Source organism: Falco biarmicus, chromosome 4 (genome assembly GCF_023638135.1).
Source record: "Falco biarmicus isolate bFalBia1 chromosome 4, bFalBia1.pri, whole genome shotgun sequence".
In the NCBI taxonomy this organism is placed as follows: domain Eukaryota; kingdom Metazoa; phylum Chordata; class Aves; order Falconiformes; family Falconidae; genus Falco; species Falco biarmicus.
The window spans coordinates 76,673,500-76,693,379 of NC_079291.1; the positions used below are offsets into that span (position 1 = coordinate 76,673,500).

Genomic DNA, 19,880 nt, shown 5'->3' on the forward strand with positions numbered 1-19,880 from the left:
TAATATATTACCCAAATGGTTTATAGCATCTTCTAGAATCTTTATTCTGTATTTATCCTTGACAACTTATTTTAGGATAAGCTAACATTTTTTTTTTTTTTTGTAACCTGCATATTAGCTGACTTTCTTAAATAATTCTTTCAATGTATTTTGAATGTTCCAATGGGGATATGTTATTAACGCACCAGTGCAATGACATATGTAATGGCAGAGAAGGTTACAAATAATGCAGTTGTTGGAAAGGTAGTTCTCAGGTGGGCCCTGATCAGACCGCTCCAGATGAGCTGCTTTTCAGTGTGCCTGGTCCTGCAATTCTCTGTTCTTCCTGCTTTCTCCTCCTTTACTGCTTCTTCAAAGCACCAAGTCTTTTTCCTCTATGATGTTCTGTTAAGCATCTTTGTCAGTTTTGTTCCTTTTTCCTGTTTAGTGTCTGTGTTCTGCTTCTCCCTCTGCAGACAAGTTGGAGCAACTTGAAGTTCTTGGTTTAGCCAAGGAACTGTTCAAAATGTTACTGATTAAAACAATCTGATCTAGATAATGCGAGCACCGGCTTCATTTGATGTCAAGTTCTATGTTCTTATGGAAGCCTGTTAAAGGTGCAATCATCCACATAACCTATCAGTCCTAACTTACCTGCTCAGGCAGCCATTGTTAGTTTTACTGTTTTGCAATAGGTTTATTACATACTGGAATGCTTCAGCACCTTCGTGATGTTAACTAGAAGCTATAAAATATACGTAACAGGAATATGAGTTTGACTGTCTGAACTTTCTTGGTATGTTATGCACAGTGGATAAGACATCGACTTCCCAGACGTTCATGTAAACTTAATCTTACAGTTTCTTTCAAACAAACTTTTTGGTTTGTTCATATTGACCTCAAAGAAAGATATTAGCTTTTTGGAATAAAGAAAGAAAGGGAAATTCTCCAGGGAGCCACTGTACACCTCCCTTTTCAGAAACGTTAAAACCAAAAGTTTGAGTTGATATGATGTGCTACTTGTAGATAGCCATAACACTGTCTATTAAGTATTGTATCTTTAGATCTAAAGTGCTCAGATCACGTTATTTTTAAAGTCATGATAATAGCTCTTTATTCTCACTGAAAAAACCCCCACGTTTTCATAAAAAAGAAATGAAATTGGTAGTTATTTCAAATATGTATTACCAGTGTCATGTGTGATTAAATGTTATAAAATATCTTAACAGCATATATTAGGAAATTAGGATTCAGTAGTAAACGGCTAAGTAATGGGGAAACCTGACATCAGGAGGCTAGTTCAACTCCTTAAATTTATGTTTCCCTGCTAACACCATTTGAAAAGACAATCTTTGTACTGTCTGCTGTGATAAAGGGGAATACCTTGAGCTATAGCAAAGAAGGGTTATTTAAAAAATTAGAAGTGGATTGTATGCTACCCTTTTTCTTCTCTCATTAGCAGGACCAGTTCCAGGAATATAGATTTGACAGCATTTTGAACAGAAATTAAGATACTTTCAAATTCCTGTGAATGTGACCTCTTTCCTCTCTTCCTTTGCGAATACCCATATCTTGCTGTATACTGAGCTATTCCAGGAAACTACAGCAGTGAAAAACACGCATGTGGTACACCATACTGGGAGAAAAAGTTCACTTGCCAGCTTGTAGTAGGAGGGATGCATATTCAAAAAGGAAGACTGTAGCTAGCTTCTGCTCCTTACAACTTACTTTAACTTTGCCTTTTATTGTAGTACCCTTTCATGAATATAATTTCAGAGAAAACTCAATTCTCTCATTTGGCGTGATCAAAGATGGCAGGTATTTTTATCTTTCTACCACTGTACCATGGAGGGACCAGTGGTATCCAGCTCTTCCTCTGGACAGATAAGGTCACTTCAAGCCTGGTCCCCGTTACCATGCAAGCTGATATGCCTGTCTCACAAAACCAATGTGTTTACTTTCCCTTATGTGATGCAAAATATGTGCATATTTGTAACCCTATAGTCACTCATAAATACACTTCACAATGTGTCACAATGGACCCACCTAAGCATCTGCTCTCTGGAAAACAAGTACTTGGGTCTGAGTAACCTCAGAAAAGTTGGTGACAAGCACCAAAATTTTATGAAAGCCTCTGTAAGCTGTTCTGGTTGGCTCTTCCCAGACAGGAGGGTGGCAAATCTTAAATGCAGTAGAAAAAGAACCTTATAATATCTGCCAACATATTACATGCTGCTGTCTATACCAGTATTTGGAGGGTTCTTTCTCAAATTAAAAGGCATTGCGGTTTTTTGTGAGGTATTTATTTATTTATTTAATACAAAGATCACTATTCCTTTTATGTGATAATTTTGTATCTGAGACAGTTTCTCAGATACATGTTAATCTGCCAACACTGGAATTTCCTTTATGTATTTGGATGGTATTTGTGGTAGTCCCTTCTTGACAGACATCTGAACAACTTTGTTTCAACATCTGGTAAGAGAAGAGCCACATGCTGACAAAACCTTTCCTGATACCTAGTGAACCATTGTCTTTTCTCACTATTTCAACTTCATGACCTCAGTTTTGTCTGGAGATGTTTCTTTTGATTGTTGCTTTGACAGCTAAGTAGAAGATAATCTCTAAAGTTCATAGTCTGACTCTTTTATAAAGCATATTTTATCTCTTCAGTAGGCATCCTTTCTATAGCTGTAGTTTCCATCTTTTCACACAGTAAAACTGACATATCAAAAAGACTATCCTACAGAAAACTTGGATTTTTTTGAATCGTGGAGCATGTAAATGCCCTGAGATAGATTATTCTGTTTTGCATATTGTGTATGTATACACATTAAGAAAGGATTATTTCACCAAATCTTGAAACGCAGTATGTTAAATATATTGTATACCCTCAGATTGCTTTTTGTGGCGAAGCAGCTACAGATTTTGCCTTGGCATCAACACTTCATAACTGTTTTACTGCTACAATTGATGTCAGACTAGAAAATATGGACTCTAGCCAATTTAGAAGGTCCACTGTTATTGCAGAAATGTGATTACTACAACTATAGTAAACCAAATAGATGATGAGCATGAAAGGAAAGAGATTAATGATTTATCTAAGGTCTCACCTAGGCTTAGAAATAGAATCCAAGCATTCTGCTTCCCAGTGCAGTGTCAGTTTCGATGGACTGTTGCACAACTTCAAAATCGTATTCAAATAGTCTCCTGAAAACATTTGCAGTGTAAGTATTACTATGAAATATCCATCTGCAGAAGTTTCTAATGGTTTTAAAATCAGGCTAAACTTTCAATTAACGTTCAAGGACCTGACTCTTTGTATTCAGGAAATTTTTACATCTCTGAATATTTTTCTGCTTGGCTGTGAAATGTTGAGGTATGAGTTGTACTCTAGGCAATTGTTTATATATTGATTTTTTAAATATTTTATAATTATTTTACAAATAATAGAATTCTATAATTTATATTCATATGTATAATATGTATAAAATTATTTATTTATATGTAATTATTTATTTCTTTTATATAATTTATAATCTTAAATCCATGCCCCTCCATTGCCAGAATATGTATACTGTGTTTCTAAATCTTCATGTTTGCTCTGTTTTCAATTTTAGGACACATTTTAATCTGAGGTCCAAAACATTCAATCTCCATAAATCTAGGCTGAAATTAGCAGAAGCTGCAGATAGACAGTGCCTCAAAAGATCTTTTTTTTTTTTTGTAGATGTATGACCGTAAGACCAAGAAAATAAACAGATGGTCAGACAAATCAAGGTCTTGACTGACAGTAACATGGGACCTAGTTCAATTCTTAGGGCTTGTTATTAAAATATTTAATGTCATTTTGAACCCTTGCCCAGAAACCTAGGGGATTTTCTATTTCCTTGTAGCTCGGAAATAAGCACTTTTTCCAGGTTTGCAACAGTACAGCAAGGAATTGCAGTAACAGAAGATGTTAAAGGAGGAGAAAAAGGAACTACAATAAACCACCAATTTAGAAATGCAGAAAAGGCCAAAAACCCCAGGTTTTCTATTAAATGCCCTTGAAAGCCATGCTCCCTGCTAGTTATTCTCACTTGCTTTTACTGGATTCCCTTAATGTAGTTAATCGCTCCATCTGTTAGCTAGCTAGCAGTTTTTCCTTTGCTCTTCTCTGACTCTGATCTGGTTGGCTGTAGTTCACAGCAGCCTCTATGCTACTTCAGTGAGTTCAGAATAAGATAGATGAGAAATGAAGTCTTTGCTAAAGAAAATGGGACTCATGGGCTGGAGCCTTCCTTTACTTTCCTCAAAAAAAAAAATCAAAATAACAAACTGAACCTGTTTTGCTTATAATTTCTCTTACTAACTTTGAAAGACGTACATTTAATCAAGTAATATCTTTCTGGTGACACTTTATTACTGGAAAAATGGGTGCTATTTAGTTATCCATCCTTGAATGGTTCTGTGTTGTATTTCCCCCTGCTCTACAATTTAAAGAAAGGTTCCAAAATCTAGTGTGTATCAATTAGGCCTGCTCTGACCTGGTCCTTTGTCCCACTCTAGCCGATGTGGAATGCTTTCATGGCTTTTCAGATCTGCATGGAGTGTTCCTACCTTTTGGAGCTCCTTTCTGGTTTTCAGTAGTGAGTATGATTAACCCAAAGGCTTGCAGGAGGGAGGGATGTCACATGGAGAATGCTTTGGAGTTCTCTGTCCGGATGAAAGCACTTATGCTTCTGCTGTGGGCAATGCATAGCCTCTCAGCATGGCAACCTTGCTTCTCACCTGTGATGCACCCTTTGATGAACCAGTCTTTTGTGTTGCATCCCCAAATATATACTGCCAAGGGAGCTGGCAGGTATTTGTATAATGTGAGAGGATCGTATAGTGAATAGTGATGATTAGACCACGTAGATTTTTTTAATGTTTCAAACATTTAAATGTTTTTATTTAATTTTGATACCCTGTTTTAGTCAATATTCCAAACCTTTACAGAAATGAACCACTGAGGATTTGCATTTTAATTTCTATCCCTACCACAGTTTTAGTTTCTAATTTGTCTAAAAGCCCTTGTTTCCCCACAAAAAAACCCATCTCAAACCTGTTGCTGTTAAAGAATTGCCATTATAAAATGTATATAATTTCCGTGTGGTAGCGGAGGAGAAATTGTTTGCCTTAGTTTATGTTGCTGGTTCTCTCTTGGGGTATGCAGAGAATCCATTTAAGTTGGTGAGCAACTGTGAAGGTGGCAGAATGGTCTGGTTACAACAGTCTGTGCTATTAGGGGTGAGGGCGAAGAGGGAGAGCGCTCTAATGATAGCTGGATGGGACCACAACTGGGGAGAGGCTCAACAAGGTGGTGCTTTACAACCGCCGGTGGAATGTTATGAGTGGGCACGCAGGCCAGGGCTGAGCAGCTACGGTAGAATTTCATGTGCTTGTTAGAAAGCAATGCTCCTCTTGTTTCCTTGAGCCTGAGGGATTTTCATGACCAAATTTGAATTGCTTTTATATCTGTTGGCGTCATGCTGAAGTCCTTTTCTCTAATCATATTCAAACAACTTCTCCTTTGAATTATTGATGTCTATATGTGCATTTGAAATGATGCTGTCAGGAGGAAAAAAAACCCCTAATATGTGGATTTCCTTCTGATTGTGAAGAATATACATTGTAAGGTAGTCAGCTTCTTTTTCTTTATACCCTATTCTGAAGCTGCTCTTACTCTAAAATCTTTCTGTCCTTACAGTTGGTGGAAGCTGTCTGTTTCTACCCCTTTCCTCAGTAATGTTTTTGGTAGATTTCAAATTCTTATCCTTGAATTCTGGCACAGCTTATGAGGAGAAGGTTTTGCGGTCCTGACAGGAGGTTTATTTATAAAAGATATTTGTTCCCTGCGTCAACTGAGAGGGACTTCCCAGCTAGCAAAGGCAGCATGCCTTCCACCAGTCAACAATACATCAGTAGAGAACAGCAGCTCTTGCTTATAGTCTTGTAATGGGACCATCAGTAAAAGAGGAGCATCCTGACAATATAAAAGTGGATTTTTGACATATGTAAAACAATAAAGTTGCCAACCACAGTAAGAAAACAGAGGAACTCCTGTGGTCCTGACACTTTGAGGGCAGGCTTACAACAAACGTAGATGGCAATTTGGTGCAGATGGATACACATTGTAGGAAAGGTAGCTCTCATTGCAGAGTAATTGTGTATAATTTGTGAGTTAAAAATGGAGCAGAATGGCCCAAAGGATGGTATAGAAAATTGATACTGCTCTTTAAGGCTGAAAGAAAAACAGACAAAAAACCCAGGCTTTTTTGTTGAGTGTGTGTGTGTGTTGTCTTTTTTTTTTTTTTTTTTTTTTTTTTTTAAGGGTCCAGAATACAAAACAATAACCCAAAATTCAACTTCCATACAGAGATAAAATATAAAAGAGGAGAGGGGTGACAGGCTGGAGAAGGTCTCAGTCACTTTTACATGTGAGAAGGGGGAGGCTGAAGCTCCCTACTTGTACATGCATTTACAGTCACTTGAATATATGCATGGTAACCACCTAATGGAGGGTACCGAAGATTTTATTTATTGCTCAGTAAGAAAAGCAACAAAAGTTCAAACCAATATATACTTGATGTCTCCACTCATCTCGTTGTTTCATTGGAAGGTTTTATGTATCAACTGAGCAGCAAGCACATCCCATGGTTGCTTGCATAAGATTGTTAGTGTCAAACTTATGAGTGTCACCAGCAGGATCAATTATTTTGATTCTACACATCTCCAATTATTATGTTTTTTAATCGGGAGGGGGAAGAAATAGAAAATTGATTATTTGCAATGAGTGAAATCACAACCTGCATTAAACCTTCAATTATGTTTTCACAGAAAAGGACATAACAGGAAATTAGGTTATTCAAACAACGTGATACTGCCTCTTGTCCTCCCTTCCCTCACTGTCCAAGTCTAGCAGAAGAGGCTACTTTTTTTTTTTCTAATGGTTTCCTCTGTTTATTCATCAGTTTTTCTTTCTCTTTACCCATTACATAATTTTCAGAATGGATCCCACTTGTCTTTTCAGCTGCATATCTGGTGACTGCAGGACTTAATCATAACATTTTAAATTATCAGCTCCATCATTTCTTCATACAATATACAGAAAAAACCCAGGACATGGATGCCAAAGAATCTTTTTGTGATTTCCTTTTCTTTCATTCCGTGGCAATGAAGTAGAACATTGCAGAAGTGAAGTATTAAACCAGACAGTATGTTAAAAAACTGCCTTCCCCCCCCCCCCCCCCCCCCCCCCCCCCCGCCTTTATTCTGAGATCAGTGCTGAAGTCTTGTTTCAGGATGACTTTTTAATCTTCTGCCACTTGGTCTCAAGAGTTCTTTTTCTGTGGATGTTCAAAAATGAAAGGAATTCACATCCCATACCCTGCAATGTGAGATCACAATGTGAGATTCTTTTCAGGTATCTTTATTCCCTGCTCTCTAAATATTTTCTTTGTAAAATAAGTTTTAGACATACTGATTGTCTGAAGATTTTAAAGTGTTGTATGAATTTTTCTTTAATTTGCTGGAAGGTCCCGTCTGCTCTCCTGACATGTAGAAATATTCCATTGTCTGTTGAACTAGAGCTGAAACACTATGAGAAATGCAGCAATCACAGGCACTTACAACATAGACAATGGGGTTTGTAGATGTGTGACCTGCTCTTCTGTGGCAACGCTGATAGTATGCACAGTGTCAACTGAGAAGTGGCAGTGTAACATCTATACTGCTGTATCAACCCCTGATTGTATGTGTATTTGGGCAAACTTTATTTTGAAGATGTGGGATAATATGTATTACATAATAGATCTGCCAAATTATTTTCACATAGCAAGTTCATTAAGTTCTCCTGTTCTTCAAGAAAGCACGGAGCAGCTGTATTTCTTCTTGCCTCTTATTGATAGGTGTACAATTATTCTACAGCTGGATTTTTGGTCTGAAAAACAAACATCAGTTGTGGAGACTATAGAGTGCCTGAATATCAACACAATATAAAAGCTAGGTGTTTACTTAGGGTACCGAAGACGTTATGAGTATCAGGATCCTTCTAGGTATTTCTAAGTGGTCACTGAGAAAGACTGATGATTTCTGGACAGCTTTACTAGAAGGAGCTAATTGAAGTTTTCGTTTATCAAAATAACAAAGAACCTAGTCTTAGAGAAATCATTGTGAAAATGTCTGTTTTCCTTATGCTGCTTTCTTATCCTTCTTTTTTCAGTGATCTGTTTTTAAATCTAATTTTCCAGTTATTTGGAATGTCTGTTCCTTGTTCCAGAAATACTGGTATCCAGCTGAGTCTGTGGCAACTTTAATAACTTTGTCTCTGAATTCTGTCCCTTCTTTTTTTAGTTCCAGTCATTCTCCTTGATCTATCTCAGCTCAAGATAGCTGGAGGAAAAAGCCCTTTCTTCTTTAGTATTTGGTAATACAAAACTTCTTTGATAGTTTGTTTAAGGTTGCCCTTTCTCAGTTTCATTGTTTGCCTGACAATTTTGTGGTTATGGATGGCATTTGCTGCTCCTTCCATTTTGTACTGGTGACCTGAATCTTGAATTCATTTAACTTGATCTTTCTTTGGTTTTGTGTCCTCTAAGTGTTATTTGTTTGACTCCGTTCCTATGTGTATGATGCCTCCAAATCAAAGTTGGTTACAAAAGTTATTGAAATACAAATACAAATCTTATGAAACACAAATCATTTGGGGCAGTGTTTCTCCTTTGCTATTTTTGTTCCTTGATGGTTTTAATCGATTTGCAGTTGATTATGAAGAATGCTACTGAGTGATCATTGTCTCTGTAATTGAGTAGCAGTTAAAGATGCTTCCTATTTGCACCTGTCGGTCTGAGCTTGCATAAAGACTTAAGCCTGTAAACTTGTAGGTGTGTTTTTCTGTTTCTGACTTTCAACACAAATAAAGGGGTGCCGGTATTCTTTTCACTACACTTATGGCTTTTATGTTACATTTAAAAATATTTTTTTGTTGTACTTACACTTTATCTTGGATTTGGAGTGGTAACTGACCGCAAAAATGTATTGTGGATGACTTTATTAAAAATATTTTTCTTTATATGAAAACATCATCTTTTGACTGTTGAAACAATGTTTTCTGCTCTCATGAGGACAATGTCCAATATACTGGTGAGCCTTCAATAAATGCTTAAATGTGAGCAGGTTTAATTGCTGTTTAGCAATTCACTAGAGAATATATTCATCACCTTACTTTTCCGTCATCCATGAGAGTTTATTCATCATCCTAAAGTATTTAATAGAACATGTATTTGCTGAAAAATAGGATACATCAGATGTATTTTAGGTAGCTGAATGCACTCAGGTTGCTGGAATCGGGATTTCTGATCCCTTAACAAATCTGAAAGAATATGGCAATAACTGAGAATTAAGTAGCTTTAGGTAATTACTGTTGGAATAAGTAGCTGATTTGTTCAGAGTATTTTCTTGTATTTTTTAATGTTTATTTTACAACAAAACTCTATTAAAACACCCGCTAACCATCAGATACATATTAAATTCATGTGTATAGATGACTCCCATGTATAGGGGTCTTGGTAGACTCAATAAAATGATATTGATTAATCCGTTTTAAATAAAAAGTACCAATTCTGATTCTAGTGTTGCTGGCGTACTTTTTCATTCTGACATCTGTGGTGTAGCTGCAGAATAGAAATATTAGGGTTTCAATAGTCACATTATTTAATGAGATAATTTGTTTTATTCTAATTATACTAAAATTTTCTTATAGTGTAAAGCTTTTTTATGATTCTTTCAAAAATACTACACTGCAAGTGCATTAAAAATAAGCTATTAAAAACACTTAGGTTTTGGTAACTTTAAAACGTTTCCTTAAAGCTGAGAATTGTTTCAACTAATTTTCCTCATGTTTTGACTCTTTTTTTTTTTTCTTGTTTATGAATTGACTGTGAATAGATGATGTAATTCTTCATTGGATTGTTTTGAAGATGCTTGTGAATTTTTTTGATCAGTGTTCTCTTGATATCATTCTGAGACAACTGAAGGAAGTTTCAGTCAGTTCAGTGGGAATGAGAATGTTTCAATATTTTTCTGAGCTGGTTCACTATGTGCAATTGGAGGAAATATTTTCCCCCCCTTTCTTTACACTGTCCACTTTACATATGTGATGTGTTTTACAGCAGATACAGGTCTTGTTATCTGCTTGTAAGTCCCTATTTTAGCTGCAGTTGTTTTGTGCTACTGATGCAAAAATTAGATGAGTATTGCAATTCATAGTGTGCCAGTGAAGGTATATACTGTTATTTCTGCTTCTTGAGTGAATGAAAATTAACTAACACAGCATGAAAATAAGTTGAATTGGATTCACCTTCCTCATTCAGGTTTAAAAATTTAAATGGATATTCACAGAGAGTTTAGAGCACTCAGACTTGTAGAAACAGAGCATTCATCTGCCAGAAATATGGCCAAATTTAAATTAGCTTTCATATTGTGACAATGATTTATGGCAGTTTATTTTCCACTAGGGATTTAGCTATTGTAGAATTTTTCCCTATGTTTTTTCCTGTTAGTTTTGCCAAAAAAATGGAAGTGTAAAAGGAGGGGATTCTGTTCTGCCTTTCATGATAACAATGAAACTGTTAGCTAGGTGTTAAGCCTAGTCCCTTTCTGAGAGCCGATGTGAAGCCTATGCACAACAAAGGTTTATTTTAGAGCTTGAGTGAGATTTAAGAAGAGACATATACAGACTATTTGGAGAATTTCCTGGTCTGGAATCTTTATATTGAATGATGAGTGAATTTACAATGCATCTCATTTTAGCGAAGCATATCAGTGATAACCAAGCTAGAAAGGGCACAGATTGACTTTCAGTTAATGAAAATGGTACTTTCATTAAGCATACCTATTAGGCAGTGATATGGGTTTGTTATTGTTGCTATCTCCAGCATAATCTTAAGAATTACTTACTGGATTTTGAAAGAAAAACATTCAATATTAAAGCTGCTGGTAGGCATTTGGATGCAGCTGCATGTTTTCTTCAGGAGGAGGCAGAACGCTTCTGATCTGCTCTCTGGTGCTGGATTACTCCTTTTTGGTATAAGGCAATTCCTGAGGAATCCTGCTGTGGATACGTGTGATGTTAGACATGAGCTGAGGTGATGCCTGCTGCCCCGCTATGGGCTCCTGCCCTTTTCCTTGGGCTAGCTCTGATGCTCCTCTGACCTTGCAGTGTCTCTGGGCACAGAAGCACTGGCAGAAACCTAGTCCCAGGTGACTGGTATTCTGCTGACTTAGTTCTCTGAACTGGCTCACTGCTGGCTCGCAGGAATGGCAAAGTTTGCACACAGAGATCAACAGAATTTATTTCTAATACAGGAGAAATGAGTAAGTTGTTTCTTCCTAATAGCAATTAGTGAGTTATAATAGCTAATACATACTGATTTAGCCTTTCATATCTGCTATGGGTTGCTGGCCCTTTCTGTTTACTATCTAACTTGGTTTGCTTTCAGGCTTAGAAAGCAAGCTTGATATATATTATGGTTGAAAAGGTAGACTGTCACTATTTTCCTCTACTTTTTACAGCTCTGCAGTACTTTTCTAACTTACTCTGGATGGTTGCCATGAGCTTAGAGTTGAATGTGTAATATTGCTTGACTGTACTTACAAAACAGGGTAGATAATAGAAACGAATCTTTGTGATTCCAGTTAAGGTTTCAGACCAAGCCAAAAGGTGCAGGTTTTACAGGACTGTCAGAACGCAGTGGTGTAGATGCACTCAGTTTGCTCGGAGTTGCTGTGTTTGCCTTGCTGGATATAGCTTTCCTCTACTTGCAATCACTTCCATGGCTCTGCATGGTGCACGTTTCTCAAGAGTAAATGAAGGGCTGCTTTGCACACATGCAAGTAGAAACCTAGGATGAGCTTGTGCAGTGCTGCTAATATTTATCATAAAACACTCAAATGACCTCATCAGAGACAGTTTTTACCTCAGTGTCATCAGCGCTTAGGTTGACTGACGCTTACATAGTGGGTAGCTATTCACTGTCTGGCTTTGTTATCATTTGTTGTGTGACCTCATGCCTTGCAGGCCATTTGGAGACGGGGTCTTGTGGAAAAAAATCTTGAGCATATGCCTTGGACTATTATATGATGTATAAGACTAATAGATCTGACATACAGTTGTACAGATGCATGGCTTTCGTAACCTCTTTTCCCCCCTAAGATATCTTTGCTTATATTTTCCTGTACTTAAAAAGGAGTTCCCCAGCCACTCAAATTCGGTTAAGTAGATATTTTCACTTACCCCATCTGTGAGGACAGAACCATTGCGAAAAATCTTTGCTTCTGGAGCTAATGAAGCAGTAGTAAGCAATGGTTTCCTTTGCTGTCCAACACTCAGAATAAGGTGAGACTTGCATTTTGTTGCTGGTTTTATCAGCTACTGTTGATAATAAAAAAGTGTTGGGGACTCTACTAAAGACTGCTAGCATGGACCAGCAATGAGACTTTTCTGACCTATTTTCAAAGTGTCTCTCTCCCTGACACTTCCCTTTGGTTCTTGTAACAGGTCTCCCCGGCTTTCTTTAGCTCTGTATGTGTCCTCTCTTTTTGCTGAACACTGAAAGTTACTTCCAAGACCATAAGGAACCCTGGCATGACTGAGAGCCAAGCAATTAAACTCATTGTGATAGTAAACATTGGTAAAATGTCCTATGTAGTCTTGCTGTTCGTGAGTCTCATCAAATTCTGGCTCTTTCAAAATGCCATTACAGCTAAATAGTTTGCTGCGTTGCCCTGAAGGTCATCACACACTGGCTCTTTTGGACAAAGAGTGGAAAATAAAAAAATAGTGTTTTCTTCTTTTCCAGATTAAGTCTTTTTTTTTTTTTTTCTTCCTTTTCTTTTTCACTTGGTTAATATATTTGTTATCTCAAATGCAGAACATTTTGTTCCTTCTCGAGTGACTCATTGTTCAGTGAATATGGTAGTGGACTATAAAATACCCAAAAGACAAAAAACATTTAAACTACTAACTGCACTTGATGTGTATGCTTGGTGACTTGTTCAGTTTTGTTTACTAAAACACAGACCAAACAACTTACAGCTTCTCAGTCTGTCTATTTGAGTAAAATATTAAATAGCAAGAGAAGAGCAGTTACATTTTTTTTTCCTTTTTTTTCGATGAAGCAAATCATGTTAACTGTTACGGATTTCAGTAGCTGCTGACATGTCCTAGAGCTCTTACTTGAAACACTAGTAACTGGTGTTTTCTCCTATACGTACATTTCAGACATTTTAAAAAATAAGCAGTATTTAACATTAAAATTACATTTCATGCACATGTGGTCCATTTTTTTTTTTCCAGGTGTCCTGTGTTTTTCTTGAGGTGAATGGTTTGTGCTCATCAGACCTCAGTTGTTTATCCATGCTTATGATCTTCAAAATCGTGGTCACAGTTGCTATTACTCAGATACAGAAGAGATTTACTCAGATACAAAATGAGATTTCCTGCCCCCCCCCCCCCCCCCCCCCGCCAGTTATTGCAAAGTTCTTTAAGAATATCAACTACACAATTCAGAATTAAAGATTTTTGTATTGCAAATAATAAATCCATATTTATTTTCCTGGGATTTGTTTTCCTGCTTGTAGTGGTGTTTCCAAGGTGATGAAAATCAAGAGAGGTACTGATACTGTATAACTTGTGGACTAACACAAGAAAATCTTCAAGGACTAAATACAGGAAGTTTAACTAAAGCACTGTAGTGACACAAGTTTTTGTGATTTGGCATCTATGTTGGACTTCAAGTTATACTGTTAATTTGTTTTGTTATATTGTGCAGGTGAGGTAAATTAATACTGAAAAATATTTGATATGCCTTTAGAAAAAGTGGGTTGAGAGAAGATTTTAGAAATATTTAAGATTGTTTTCTTATGTGGAAAGAATTGTCTTCTGCTTAGACATGAAAATATCTGGTGTGTAATTCTAGCAAGTCTGGTCTTGTATAATTAATCTTTCTGTCTTCAGAAAGTTTAATCTGTAATACTGGGATCTTGCAGGGTGTCTTGTAGTCTATTTGTAGACTGCACAAAAGTCTTTGTTTGGGAGATGCTGGGAAATATAAACTTGCATTATAATCAATTTGGAACAGCAGTTTTCTGCTGCCTGCCCTCGCAAGGTACACTCTGACAATAATACAGATGCACTTCTAAAATAACGTAGGTGGCTGTTTACAAGTCTGCAAGCAACCTTCACTCCCTGCAACTGTTTTCAGGGGAAAGTCAGTGACAGATGCCCTAGAAATAACTAAGCAGAGTGTGTGTGTTGCTATGGAAGCTATTCTATACTGCTTGATGCACACTGCATCATCCAATTTATAAGAGCTTTGGAGCCAATCAGACAGCTTTTTTCTTTTTTTTGTTTCTTCTTTCCCCTCCAGCCACCCCCTTCTGCCGCCCTGCCCCGCCCCCCCCCCCCCCCCCCCCATTTTGTCTTTGGGGGCAAATCCTGTGAATCAGAGTACAGCTGAAGCAATCTGAGAACTCCAGGAGCAAAAAAAGTAGTGATCTGATCTTTGGTGGGGTTACAGCCACTCTGCAGCTTTCCAAGGCTGTGTTAGTCGTTGTTGTGCATGTATATTCTGAGTACTAATTTGCAGTTTTGTGGCAGTTGAGTTTCTAGCTCTGGTACAGACTTAAGGAGAAGGCTTGTACTACTGAGGGTAACTTCTGTGTGTCAGTTTCCCAGGTACAAATGAATGGTTTCTTTCTCCCACACGATGTCTAATATTTTTAGACTTTAAGTGCTGCTGTGCAAAACTTCTTTTATGTCTTTGTATGTCTGGTATGATGGCACTTCATTCTTAAAGCTACTGGAATCTGAACAGCAATGACTGAGTCAGAGCCGTTGTCCCTCCTTAGCCTCCTCTCCCCTGCCCTAAGGCTAGTGCAAGATGGGAAAGAAGGATTTTTCCTGTTTTAAAAGATGTGCTTCTGTATATTCTAAACTTATTTTTTATGCACAAACCCTGCCACATTCCAGCGTACTTGGGTTGGGGTGGTGGTGGTGGTGGGTGGGTAGAGAAAAAGAATTAACTCCTGCATTGGAGCTAAGGGAGAAAAAACAACAACATTGTGGTGTTAAACATTTATGTTCAGGTTTTTTTCAGGGTTGTGGTATCTTTACCACTATGTTCTCTTTCTCTCTTTTTTTTTTTTTTTCCCTTTCTGCTGGTTCAGAGGTGAATGTGATAAATTCCCGTTACAGGGCTTACATTTTTGTGATGCTGAGTACCTGCTGATTTTCCTGAACAGGGAATATTTGCAGCTTCCCAACAGAGGTTTGCACCAGTTTCTAATGAAATTTTAAAATAGCTGAAACAGTTCTGGTTTAAGTATTTGGAAGGATATTTACAGTATCTAAATAATTACTTGTGCCATATAGGAGATATTGTTGTGATATATGTTGAGCAGACCTTATAATTAGTTCCCTAGGGAACTGAATGAAAATGTGACTCCATTCTGCACCTTCAAATAAAATGTGGCCTTGCTAATTAATCAAGTTTAAGAATACCAGGTACAGTCACATAAAACTCACCATTAATACTGGGACAAAGGTTGACAACTTTTGCTAAGAATACAAATGAAGGGGAGAACAGCAATGATTAATCATTCCCCTACTGGAAAGTGATTTTTATTTAAACCCATCCTCCCTATTATATGTAACCGCAGCTTGTTAATGGCTTAAAACTTCTTACTGCATGCTGTTAAGTAGTTTCGCAGATCACAAATGTTACTTTAAATGAGCACTTAATAACACTGAGTTAGTGAGTTTTAATGTAGTTAGCAAAGTACTGATACTTTCAGTGTAAAGTAGTGTTGTGCGAGACCATGGCATGTAAAAAATGAAAGATGTATTTTCTTCAGAACAGAAATCCAAAGGCAGAGTAGAGCATAGTGTTCTCTCTCTATCATTACTCCTGACAAATTCAGCTGCAAGGGGGGAGCATCTGTGTATCACTTCTTGAAAATGTGTGAAATATCATCTCAACATCATCTTGCTCACACTTTAAACTATCTGGATGAATTATCTGTTTTGCAGCATAAGCAGAGGGGAAGGGAATAATTGTAACTGCAATTTCAGTTCTTCACTGAGCCACAGCATATTTACTACCCTTTAGCAGTAATAACCTTGCATATAGGATACTAAGGTTGTAACTCGGTAATAAGCATCCACTGTAGTTCAAGAATGGTGTTTTGATTTCTAATGGAAGCACTGGTGGCAGAACAAACATACTTGTCAGTGCTATCTGTATTCCTTGCATCTTTACTATGGCAGACTAATGTCTCAGGATACCAAACTGATGTCCTGTGTCAACAAAAAGTTTTGTTACACCCCTAGCTAACTAATACAAAGTAAAGACAAAAATTATTTTAGTGTTATACATTTAAAGCTATAGCATCAAGAGAAAAATGGGTGCTATACAACCCATATATGAGGGATGTGTGTCTGCATGTGTGTGTATATAATACATAATTTTCTCAGTTATGAATGTGTCTTCTAGATGCACCATGTCAGATCAGAAAGAACTGTTAAAAAATTCTGATAACATCTTAAATTCTGCAGCTGAAATCAGGTTCTCGTGATCTTTAGAGCCTCAATGCATGTGGTTTCATGGCTCTCTGCATCTTATCAGTCACTCTGATGTTCTTAGTGCTGTAAAAGCATTTAAGAACTTGTCATCATCCAGAAGCTCAAGCTAAGTAAGAATTAGGTGAGTAGATGTAGTAATAGTCAACACTTTGGTGGATATGGCTTAGTGCTGCCAATTTAAGGTGGATTCCATAATACATCTGCTTTCAATTAGTGGGTGTCAGGCCCTACTACAGGTTGGAGACCTCTCTGGTTTTGTTTGCCTGAGCTTTTCTGCTTGTGCTGGGCCATTTAACTTGCTGATCCTGATCTTGACCCACTGACTTGACTTCCTGCCTCGAACCCAGACCTGCTGCACCCATATGGACTTGGGTGACAGTCACTGAATTGTGCCTGACCCTGGCTACTGTTTCAGACCAGTGCTGCTCTCCTTGCTCAGGTACTGTGGGGTTGTGCCCCATTTCAGCAAGAACACTGTCTGTGCCTACCTTGCTCCTGGCTGGTACCCCAGTCCTGCTGCTCCCTGACACTAAAAAGGCCTTCTTGAACAGTTTGTGGTTGTGGCAACTTTTTTGAGACATAAAAATGATTTAGAAATGCGCTGGTTTACATTTGCCAGGAATGAATTCTGTACTACTTGTTTTGTCTCCCAAAGCTTTGATGTGTATGAGCCTCTCTGGCAACCCCCAGTAACCACTGCAAGGCCCACTTCTTTGGTTTGGGCTTGCTTTTGAAGCTACAGAGAAACCATGTATCTTGTGGTAAGGTTTTAAAAACAAAATATCAGCTGTTCAGAGAGGCTTGGAGAGGTAGAAGATAGAAAGAAATTACTGTGGAGTTAGTCATTGGGAATGCTGTGCAGTGTGGACCTGTATATGCAAACTATCTTTACAATATATACGTATGGACAGGTCATGTTAGTCTCCTACTACTTCATTGTATTTATAACATGTATTTCAAACATCAGTTTTGAATTTAACTGTTTTCTCCTCCTGTTCGAATAGAAGCTCTCAGGTCACATAAATGCTCACTGCATTTCTAAATAGTACCACTACAATGAGTTCTTAATGCTGAAGGATCTGAATGGTATTTCTGTAGGTAGAAAACTAAAGACTCAGATTCCAACATCCACCAGAAGCCTCTGGACAATTTGAAAATTCATCTATGTTCTTTATGGACAAGATTTTTCTGATTATTCTTTGTTGCAAAGGAATATACTGCAGAATCAATGCTTGTTTAATATGGGATTGAATCACTATAGTTACAAAAGATTAAAAGAAAATCTCAAATTAGAATAATTTGTCATTTATTCTCTGCAATAACAAGTGTGTTTATTTTTCCTATGCAAACTTAATTTGGTAGTGCATGTCAATTAAATGAAGAAAAAAATTCTGACAGCAAAGGGAGAATTTTGTGTTGTGTGCCAGTGTTTGAGTTGAATAAGAGATTTTATATTTTTTTGAGCTATGAAGTGTGTGTATATGTGCAGACACACACTTTCTTATAAATGCACAAGTGTATGATAAAATCTGTATCTAAGAAGCTGAGCCAAGCTTGACTGAGTAGACTCACTGGCTTAAACTTAATTCAGCATAGGGAGGAGATGTGATGCCCTACAAAAGGGCATGGAACGGGAAGGAGACTCACCAGGCAGTTAAATAAGGCTGAGGAGAGGCAGTGTGAGATGTTTCATTTGAACAAAGTCTTGAACACACATGACCTAACTGTGAAGGCTGAGTGCCCCTGAGGTAGAAGGAGTTTACCAATTCTGACATGCCGTCCTGAAGCGAAAATAATGCATGTTTCTTTTGGTAGCACTGTATCTGCTTCATCCGAGTCTTTTTCCACTTCATAAAGAACATTAATCTCCTATGCAGTGTGGTGTGGCTCCAGTTATTTACTTGGGAGCCCAGGCACTGTCTGACTCTGTAAAATCATTTTCACGAGAAGCAGTATTTGGGTAGTGATTGCTGTTGAGTTGTCCCTCTGTACTATTTCTTCTTTTGTCTCAAACGTGTGTTTACAGCAAGGAAATATGGAGAGGAGAAAAAAGTTAGAAAAAAGCCCAAAGCTTTATCTAGCTGTATGAGAAAAAAGCTTTTAGGAAGGAATTTCATTGAAGAACAAAGGGCAGTGCAAAGCCTTTGCTAAAACAGTTTTAAGGGTTATAACTTCCTTCTGTCTGTGTTCCAATGGATAGGTCACAAGGCTGACATTGGTGATCTGGATGTTCAGTTGTTCTTTAAAAGAAGTGTCTATTAAAATTGAACTTCTACATTTCAGTTCTTCTGTTTGCTTGTATCTATCTCCTGAATTACTGACTCAAATACAGGACTTTTTAATTTTTTTCTTTTAGTTTTACTTTTCTTGGCACACACAAGTGATACAGCTGCAGAAGAGCTAACCAGAATTTTTTGACTGCTTGTGCCAGTATCTTTCCTCCTGAGTTTCAATGCAGAATAGTGTGCTAGCTTTCTATTGCACCTCTGAACTGCGTGGAAAGTACTAGACCTGCCCAGGTGTCCATGAGGAGCAATTTTGAGAAAACTGTCATTTCACATGTGTTTCTTAAAGAAAGTGAATTTGCAGAAGTGCCTTGTTAAGATTCAGACCTTTGCTGTTGGTGGGGAGGGGTATGAGAGCCAAGCCAGCTTGGCTGTTTAATCGAGTATGGGTTGGCAGGGCTGGCAATATCAAAGGAAAAACAAAATACAGAAGAATTTGAGATCACTGATATAGACAGAATTTGAATCTAAGATGTTTTGGATCTAATTTCAGATGAAATATTGGTGTGAGGCTTGTATGGAATCTGATTCACTATTACTGTCAAATACCTACAGACTAGCCAAATTATTTAAAAGATAAGCTGCTCTCCTGACTATCTCTTGAAGTCCGATTTGCAGTAAACTCTGCGAAACACCAAGAATACAAGCCTCAGATCACTTGATCTGTTAAAGGATGGTGCATTGTCTAATCTTTGACAGGGGTTCTTCACCCTTATATTAAATTGAGTTTGCCTTATCTATTAGATGAAGAGGTTGTGTGCTGAGGTAGCAGGCTTATCCCAGAACAAAATGTTTTAGTACTTGCTCTATATTTGGAATTCTTGGCCTCTTAGTTGTGTACAGTTTTGCTGATGTGGCTGCAGTTGGGGAGCTTACTTCCAGGAGTCAGGCCACTGCTTTAGGCCATCCCAGATTCCCTGGGATGCTACAGTTAGTGTGAACGTCTCACT

General features: G+C 37.6%; 1 long non-coding RNA gene across 3 annotated transcripts in view; it reads left to right on the forward strand.

Annotated features, from left to right (window-relative positions):
- The window catches only part of LOC130149189 (uncharacterized), a 192,423-nt gene that overhangs the window by 6,745 nt on the left and 165,798 nt on the right, over positions 1 to 19,880 (forward strand). The gene's annotated exons all lie outside the window — the stretch shown is intronic.